Consider the following 9,274-nt stretch of genomic DNA (forward strand, 5'->3'; position numbering starts at 1 on the left):
ATAAATATTGCTGACTCATCTTGTTTTCAGAAGTGTGTCAATTTTAGTCCAATAACATGTTCTCTAGACTCCCTCTTAGATCAGCTGCCATCGTTTAGCAATAGCAAACTGTTTTTTTGGGGGGCTGTAAAGTCAATCAAAGGCAACTGTCCATTTAAGGTTTTCACACTCAAGTCTGACTGATTCCAAATCAGAATCAATTTGATATTTTATATATATATATATATATATATATATATATATATATATATATATATATATATATATATATATATATATATATATATATATATATAAACATTATTTCAGTTTTAACATCCATTTTTAAATATTCCCTCTGCTAATGCTTTGAAAAAATTATTGCAGTTTGATTTCAGACTGATTCTAATAGCTAACTCATCTTTTTTTAACTATTCATTGATGGAGTCAATTGTCTCAGGGATTGGGCTACTTCGTTCACATAGGAACCGGTTCATAAGAGTAATTTAATTTGTGAATCGGAGTACTAGTCAAATTTTATATGTTTGTTTTCTGTGCATCCTGCAACTCAACAGAATGACATTTATTGCCATTATTTTGTGGAACACAGTGTTTCTACTGCATCACATTCAAAACCAATGACAAACTTACATTCTCACAAATTTCTTATTTTGATGTGCCGCTACAGATTGAACAGCTAAAGAGAACTAGAGAACATGCAGTGAACCTTCTAACTCTGAACAGTATGAAAATATTAATTTAAAAAAATGAAAACATTTAAAACCAACAGTGAATTAATCTTTTGAAAAAGAAATACATCAACATGCAATTTGTCAAACAATTTCATGGGTTTTTTTATGAAAGAACACACAGAGTTCAGGAATGTGAAGAACTTTGTCAACCTTGAGTGTCGTGAAACTACTATACTAAATATTCAGAGGTTTCTGCGGAATTCTGTGTGCAGATTCAATAAACGCCCGGCCTTGACTCACTATTTATTGACATCATATTGATAAAGTATGACATGGATTAAATTAAACAACAGATTTCAGCAATTCATTTGTTCACTGAGAGAAAACCGAGTTAGCCATTTTGTGTCTCATTAGACAGGCGAAGTGTCATTATTCCTTAGTGTTTGACTACAGACCTGGCTTGTCTTGCCCTCAGGCTAACATCTGACAGAGAATACCACCAGCTGGCAGCATATGCACACCGTCATATTACAGACAAATCTACACTGACATTAGTAGAGCAAACCTCACGTCTTTGATTCTGAGTGTGTCTCCGACTCTCCGTCCTAACATTCAACTGCACTCTCTTTCTCCAAGAGCGCATTACAGCTGCAACGCTCTAGCTCTGTGCAGCTCACCATGGAGAAATACAGGCTTTTCATTTCAGCTTGATAATGGTGTACGGGGAGGCCTGCGCATACTAAAGAGCTGAAGCCCACTCTAATATACAAGCAGACCGGGGCCCCACTGTGCAGGTCATGCTGAATCTTTTCTTTGCCTCTCTCTCTCTAGTGGATGAGAGACAACAGATTAAACCAGATGAAAAGACAGTAAGAACAGAAATAATCAAATACAATTTGTTGCTAGAAAAAAGTAATTCGGGTCCTTAGGTCTAGGGACCTTAGGGAACCATTTTGTTCCCTTTGATTTTCCAGCTAACTCTTAAAGGGACAGTTTACCAATAAATAAATAAAGAAAGAAAGAAAAAAATATAATAACATTACTCGCATTACTGTGGTTCAAAATTGTGCAGAATACAAAGAATTTTTCAACGGGTTTTGTCTATATAATGTAAGTTAGTGGATTCGTATTTCATTATTTTATTTTGTGTTTGACAGAAGAAAGACATTTTGGAACATGTAGGTTGGATAAACGATGACAGAACTAGCATTTTTGGGTTGAACTATCCCTTTAAGAAACACAAGAGAGATGGTTTTTCTTTGTTCTGGAAGCAGAAGTGGCACTCAGCAGGGATCAAATAAGGTCTTCCTGATGCCATGTGGACAACAACTGTTCATCTAAGTCGACAGAAAAGAAACGGCTGAAAATCAGTAGCATTCCTTATTTTGTTTAAACATTTCAAAAAAATCTTACTGACCCCAAATAAGTAATACTTTTATTTATCAAAAAGAGTGGATTAAATGAATTAAAAGTGACTAAAGACATTTGTAATATGTAATTTCCTATTTCAAATAAATTCTGTTTTATTAATTCATCAAAGAATTCTGGGGGTAATAAATGTTAATGTTAAGCTAATAAATGTTTCTTGAGCATCAAATCAGCATATTAGAAGGATCAAGTGACACTGAAGACCGGAGTAATGATGCTGAAAATTCAGCTTTGCCATCAAAGGAATAAATTTACTATAAAATATATTAAAACAGAAAAAATTAAATAAACTAAAATAGAAGCTGAAATAGAAAACAGTTATTTTAAAACTAATAATTCACAATTTTAAGTTAGTTTTTTTCCCCTGTATTTTTGATCAAATAAATGCAGACATGGTGAGCATAAGAGACTTCTTTAAAAACATTTACAAAATTTTACCGACCCCTAACTTGGTGATGTATGTATACAAAAGAAAAAGGCAAAGAAAACCAGGGCTGAAAATGTCATTAATTTCCTTTCTTTTCTTCTCATCTATCTGTTTCTTTCACTGTCTTGAAATGTCAGAGGAGAGAAGAGGTGCAATACCACCAGGCTCTGGTGATGCACAGCATAAAACATGGAAAATGAGCAGCAAGTAGTGCCTCAAATAAAGAATCAGTCCCAAGTGAGTAGTCCTCAAAATGTGAGTGCAAGTAAATGAGAGTGTTGAAAGAATAGATTTAATTGAAGTGTTAATGTACTGAGACTGTCGCATGGCCTGTATTTCTGAGTTTCTCCCAGTCTTTGTTTGCAATGCAGCACATCAAATTGCTCTAGAGCGTGGCTCTCGTGGGACTAAATTATCAACCACTGACTTTTTGTCTGCCTTTTTACTCCCTTTTGTTTCTATGGGGAAGGCTGGAGTCAGTGGAGCGTTGCGCACCTCTATACCGCAGTGAGAGATAGGACTGTATGCCCATTGAAAGTGAGTTCATTTGGTGGATTCAGTTTGAATATAATAAATAAAAAAGCACGGTTCTTTATTCACAGCTCAAGGAGGAATAGTCACAGGAGGAACCAGAAACTATGCGCTAAATGAAAAGCAGATATAGGGTCAAGACTTCAGACCCTGAAACCGCAGTCCTCTGCAGTCATTGTGCAACTGTTATGCAAATTGTTAGTTATGCACTTAAAGGCAGGTTCAATAAGAACAGAAGGCCAGAAAATCAAAATGTGAAAATATGAGAACAAAGTAAATATATGAGACTACTTGTGAAAGTATGCTAAGCTTGCTTGTTTGTGGACTGATTATTCAGTGCCATTTCTTGACCCAAATAGACTTGCAGCCAGTTTATGGCAATTATAAGGAGATTATGGAACAGATGTCAGCGTGGCATTGCAGCATGTGGCACAAAGAGAACCACTGCTTCCACCTTGTACAACCTTTCTACGTGTGCTCTGGACTAAAATCTAGTGATCTGCCTATGGAGGCAGCATTTTCAAGGAATATTGTGGGTTCAGTACATGTTAAGCTTTATCAAGAGCATTTGCGACATAATGTTAATTACTAAAAAAAAAAAATTCCACCTGGCCCTAATTTTCTATAAAATAAGCCAATCTGTTAAAACAATCAGCAACATCATTCCTAAGATGACTAGAACAACCATACAGCTGAAAAAAAATCCATAATAAAGTTACAATAAAGTTGTAACTGAAGATTTAATGTAAGTTGCTTTAACAAAATGCTAGGCTTCATATTTCTGCTTTTAAATCCTACAAAAATGTGCCCCATTCACTCAAATTTTTTAAAGAAAATGAGGAATGATTTTTTTTTTTAATCCATATTATATACATATATATAAACAAATCTAGAATAATCAATACAAGTCAATAAGTAAATATATTTAATAACAAAAAGTGATGATCTAATAATTCTTTGTGCACCTAAAAATGAACTATTTTACCCAATATTTACGCATTTATGCAATTTTATTCATTGTTAGAGTTTTGTGATGCTGGCTGAGCAATGTGCCAAACTCTTTTGGAAACAATTAGTCTGCAGTCAGTTATGAAGTTCCAAGACCACCAGAATAGGCAGCTCACTACATTCTTACAAATAAATGTTTCCAAAGAAATATCACAGAACAACCATTTTTGGTTTCTGAAAGTAACTTTACGTGAACAGTTCTTAAACATTTGTTTCATAGTGTGAAGAACATTTGAATAATCTAAAGAACATTTTTCCACTTTTTAAAATCCTTTTGTAAATTAGAAATGTTCCATGGGTGTTAAAGGTTGTTCACTGAACCATGAATACCAATAAAAAAGCTTTTATTTGAAGAGTGTGGATTTTGGAATAGAACAACAGTGTCACACATGACACAGGGCCCTACAGACATTTAGCACAGCATGACAACACAAAACACCAATATGCAAAGCATTCAGCAGAAGTGCCATTCTTTGAATTAAATTATCACTTTTACTAGTGGATTTAAATTGAAAGCTTCTGATGGGCCAAAACGTGGCATCTGTGCCCTCAGGCTCGGTGTCATGTCCTCAGCCGGACGCCATTCAATGGATGAGGCCAATCCTGAGCTCTAATTAGCAGGAGGAGATAATGTCACACAGAACAGACAGATCAATACAGAGAACAAGGAATGGCAGGGGATGCCTCCTCTCTATCCCGGACAGATTTCCGGAAAGCGACATCCCCCGTGGAACAGCTCTACTTCAGGAATTCCCAGCAGCTTCTTCTCTAAAGAAAGACACTAGGGGTGACATGCCGCTCTGGACCTTGGTTCTCATCTCAATACATTCCTATAACAACCACCTCACAATGTAAAGTGCAACTAACACTTGAAATGTAGTTGCTCTCAAAATAAAAATAAATATATCAATCAATTCTGGCCATTCTTTCCTTCACAAATACCTGGAACTGGTTTCAAACAGAAAAGTATCTAGAACAGCTTGACTTGCCATTGAGTTCATACAAGTCAAATCAACAGGCAATACTATTTATTTAGCTCGAACATGCTGCCACCCCAGGAGTCTCAATACGAACCCTACCTCTACATTACCTCAAAACAAACCCAGCTTGTAGAATGAATAAATGAACACAGTGGAGAGAGCAAAACAATTTTGGCTTTGAGGGTTCCCACACTTGGTGTGTTCTGTCTCCATGGAGATGCACTGTTGCCTGTTGGACCCATTCAGTCAGAAGGGGAAAGCTGAACTACACACAGACAAGTCCAGAACAGACCAAAATAGACCACCTTTACCACAGCTATAGTAACTTATAAGCAGAACGGTGACATAATATGATGTGATGGAAGAGTGTGCCATCTGGCACAGGTTGGCATAATAAGTCTGACCTGATTATGTCACAAAAAACACATTGCCCCTTTTTACGGATCCTCATTTGATCTATCTATCTACCTACCTACAATGCTGAAAAGCTTGACAAAAAAAATAATTCACAACAGAAGTGCTGGCTAAAAACACAAAAATTAATTTGAAAAAGCATTCATCTAGGAAACAAACCTGAACTGATGGCTGAACCACACAAAAGATGTGACATATTAGCCACTGACCTAAAAACAAGGGGCTACCATTGAACACCTGACACCTGGATCAGTTCAGGCACAACAAAGAAGCTGCATTTGTGAGTTTCCCTATATTTCACACAAACAATTGTCATGCGTCTTTAATAAATTATGAAACTGTCACGTGAACACTTGTTTTCTATCATACTAGGTACTTTCGATTGACTTCTGTTGTTTTTATATAAATGTAATGGTGTTTGCAAACCTTTAACCTTAGAGCGAACCCTCACACAAACCTTTCTGCGTGCACATTAAAACATGATTGCATGTTTACTAAGCTGTCTTCCTCACACAGACGTTGGCTGGTCACCATAATGTAGGTTATTTTAGGTTTAACTAGAGTCTTCCTCACCGGACACTCCAGTCACTGGCGCTTTTGTCCTTCAGACGGAGCGCGCGGTCCACTCTTCTCAGTGGAACCCCACGGGAAGGTAACCGAAAGTCGGTGTCTTTTCGAGCCTTTTATCCTTAGGAAACGTCGAGTTGTCCGTTTCCCGTTTCAAAACTACTCCTCAGTCCACATGTAGTCTGAAGAGGATGTTCTGTGTAAAAAGCACCATCGCGTGCTCTACCGCTTCAAACGCTGCGGGAACATACTCATGCACTGCAACCGTTCAGAAAACGCCACGCAGAGATAAGTTTAACGCGGTCGCCGGTGACCCAAGTCAGTTGTCAGATTCTTAGAGTGCGAGTAACGGAATTCTCGGCGCCCGGTGGTTCCCTGTTACACACTCAGTCACGCACACACATACGGGCAGTGCGATTAATGCGGGCTTCCGAGCCCCTGCGGACCGATCAACCTGCCTGAACCACACAAACAAAATCTACACGTTTCTTCACGTTACAATAAATGGAAACCTCACGGTACCGTGTCCTGAATCGGTACTCATGGGTTTTAACACTCGCGGGAATACCGAAAACCTCTTTCCACTGAATGGAAAAGGTGTTAAATGCGAAAGGTTGTAGTAAATCTCAGTTGATCAGTTTGCTCTCGCGCAGGGCAGAACATGTCAATGCAGCAAACGCCGCTCCTCTCCATACGCGCGTGGACGCGTGATCACCGTCAACTGGTGGCAGTTGTTTCGCCTTATCTCCTCGCAAATCAGATGTGTGATAACTGTTTAATAATATCTCTCATATTGCTTTAGATGCGGGAATTCAATCAACCGACACAACTCCATCACCGAAGCGCAGGGATATATCCTCGCGTTCCACATGGACAAGTTTCATTTCAACAGCACCGACGCCGTTTTACTTTCCATATATCATCGCCAACCACATCCTTGAGACAAAAACCCTCTTACCTTTAAACTGGTGCGTTCAGATCCCATACTTCTCGTGATAAAAATCCACGCGCAATCACTCCAGTCCAGTCTCTGCCGTCTTGTAGAAGAGCAGTAATCCACTTTCCCATTCCGGGGACAGGCAGCCACAGACCTGGGCTACATCCTTTCTATCGCACACCAGAACTGATGGGATTTCTGCGCTTCTTTTCCCCTTTCCCCTGTTCTTTCTCTCCGCTGCTCCAGCTGAAGTTGCCTGGTTACCTCTCTCTAAAAGCGCCGCTCCCGCAGCCAATCACGAGCGCGAGTGCGCTTTAACCCGTCGCGCGCCGAGCTGTCCTGGTTTCTTGGTTTCAGGGGAGAACGCAAGGAGTGGGAGGGGTGAGCAAGAGTTTCCTATGCCAAAAAGCTAAGATGTGCAAAAGAATACAAAGACAGTGTATATGTGTCATGGCTCAGAAATGAAGAACATCTGATTTGCTGAGACTTAACATATAAGCGCTTCATTTGTGCGTGTGGAACAGGTGCACGGGGGCAAGAAAAAAAGACTGAAACTGAACTAGATCCAGCGACGTTGGGTTATAAATTTGCTATTTGCTAAGAATATATCGGAATAAATACAAACACACACACACATATATATGCATGTGTGTGTGTGTGTGTGTGTGTGTGTGCGTGTGTATATATATATATATATATATATATATTTAAAGCGCGATTAAAGCAGTGACTCATCTTTTAAAATCTGACGAAGAAAATTGAAGTCTGATATTATAGCGGAGAAATTGCTTAATTTCCTTTTGCATGATATCTGAATGCTTGAGACTATAAAATAAATTAGAGTCATAATAAAGTTATAGCCATAGGTAAATGTCGAGAGCTACAATTGTAATTTGTAAATAATACAATTCATTCATTTAATTTTTATTTGATTAAAGTTATATTTTCACCCCTATACTAGGTGTTTCTTTTCCATCATCATATTTGAGAAAGGGGGGCACAACAATACAATCCTGCTTAGGGCACCCATTTGGCCTGCAGCAGCCCTGATTGTTTTCTACAAATGATTGCAGTTAAGCTTCCACCTCACACAGCGTTGTTTTTGTGTCATAAAATTATTTATTGTTACATTAAGTATTAATTCATTCTTTAAAATAAATGTTCCAGAAGCAGGTTTTTGGAACAATGCCACAGAATAATCATTTTTGGGTTCTCCAAAGAACCTTTCTGTGAACAATTCTTTGAGGAACTCTGTTGATTTCATTGATATACATTTATTAAACAGTGTTCAGAATATTTTGTTGTAGAATCAACCCTATCTGCTGACTGATAACAAATTAGCAGTGGGTTTAACTTTTGGAAATTTAATTTGCTGTATTCTCGCTTGATTTCAAAATGACAACTCTCTTCTCACAACCCCAAAACAGAGCTTGTGTATTTCTAGCCATCAACATCTCCTTTGGATCTCTATAGTGTGTTGGCATTTTAAGATGTTTGAGGAAAACGTACTCGGTTACTAAACGTAACCTCGGTTCTCTCTAGAAGAGCGAACGAGTACTGCGTCTTAGCTAAGACGCTACGGGAAAAGTCTCTTTTCACGAAATACTGAAGCAAAAAATTATCCTTAATTTTGTATTTTTGTAAAGCGCATTTGCAGCAGTACACAGCCATAGGCGAGACGGCTCGTTCGCTCATTGGCTTGTTCTGCGGCAACTGCACAGCCTATCGAGCGCGGGCTGATGCAACATCAGACCAATAAGGGCGCTTCGCGCCCTTCTTGCCACTACCCGCCGAAACGGGTGTGGCCCAACCTATAAAAGGAGCTCGAAAAGGCTGACTCACCTGATTTATTTCATCGCCGAAGCGAACCAGAGTGAATCGTGCGCACGGCAGAGAACGCAGTACTCGTTCGCTCTTCTAGAGAGAACCGAGGTTACGTTTAGTAACCGAGTACGTTCTCTTACGAGAGCTCTCTCGTACTGCGTCTTAGCTAAGACGCTACGGGAACCCAATGTAAAACGCCGTGCGCGCAGGGATCACACACCAATAAACCTGAAGCAACGCCCAGGATTTACAGTGCACAGTCACCTGAGGGACTCACAGAGAGTCCAGGACAGAAAAGGGAAAAAGCCCTCCGTCCCATATCTAGCAGCATCCGTAGATGCGGCAATATGACGTCACACAGCCGAGGCAAGGCCTGACCAATGTGGCAATGCGGGTCTTACGCAATACTGCCCATATAACAGTCGGCAGCGCATAGCGCTCGTGAACTCAGAATTCCCCTCAGGGCCCTGATTCGCCTATACCGAAA

General features: G+C 39.2%; 1 protein-coding gene across 11 annotated transcripts in view; it reads right to left on the bottom strand.

Annotated features, from left to right (window-relative positions):
• dab1a (DAB adaptor protein 1a) overlaps positions 1-7,219 on the bottom strand; it is a 196,963-nt gene extending 189,744 nt beyond the window's left edge. For 10 of the 11 annotated variants that reach the window (XM_059498945.1, XM_059498943.1, XM_059498941.1 and 7 more), the window contains exon 1: positions 6,985-7,219. The gene's annotated coding sequence lies outside the window, so the exon portion shown is untranslated. Of the gene's footprint in view, positions 1-6,032; positions 6,397-6,984 lie in introns of those variants that run through there. The other variant, XM_059498936.1, reaches the window with a different exon arrangement.
• Between the last annotated feature and the right edge of the window lie 2,055 nt (positions 7,220-9,274).

The sequence above is a fragment of the Carassius carassius genome, chromosome 18, assembly GCF_963082965.1.
Source record: "Carassius carassius chromosome 18, fCarCar2.1, whole genome shotgun sequence".
NCBI lineage: Eukaryota > Metazoa > Chordata > Actinopteri > Cypriniformes > Cyprinidae > Carassius > Carassius carassius.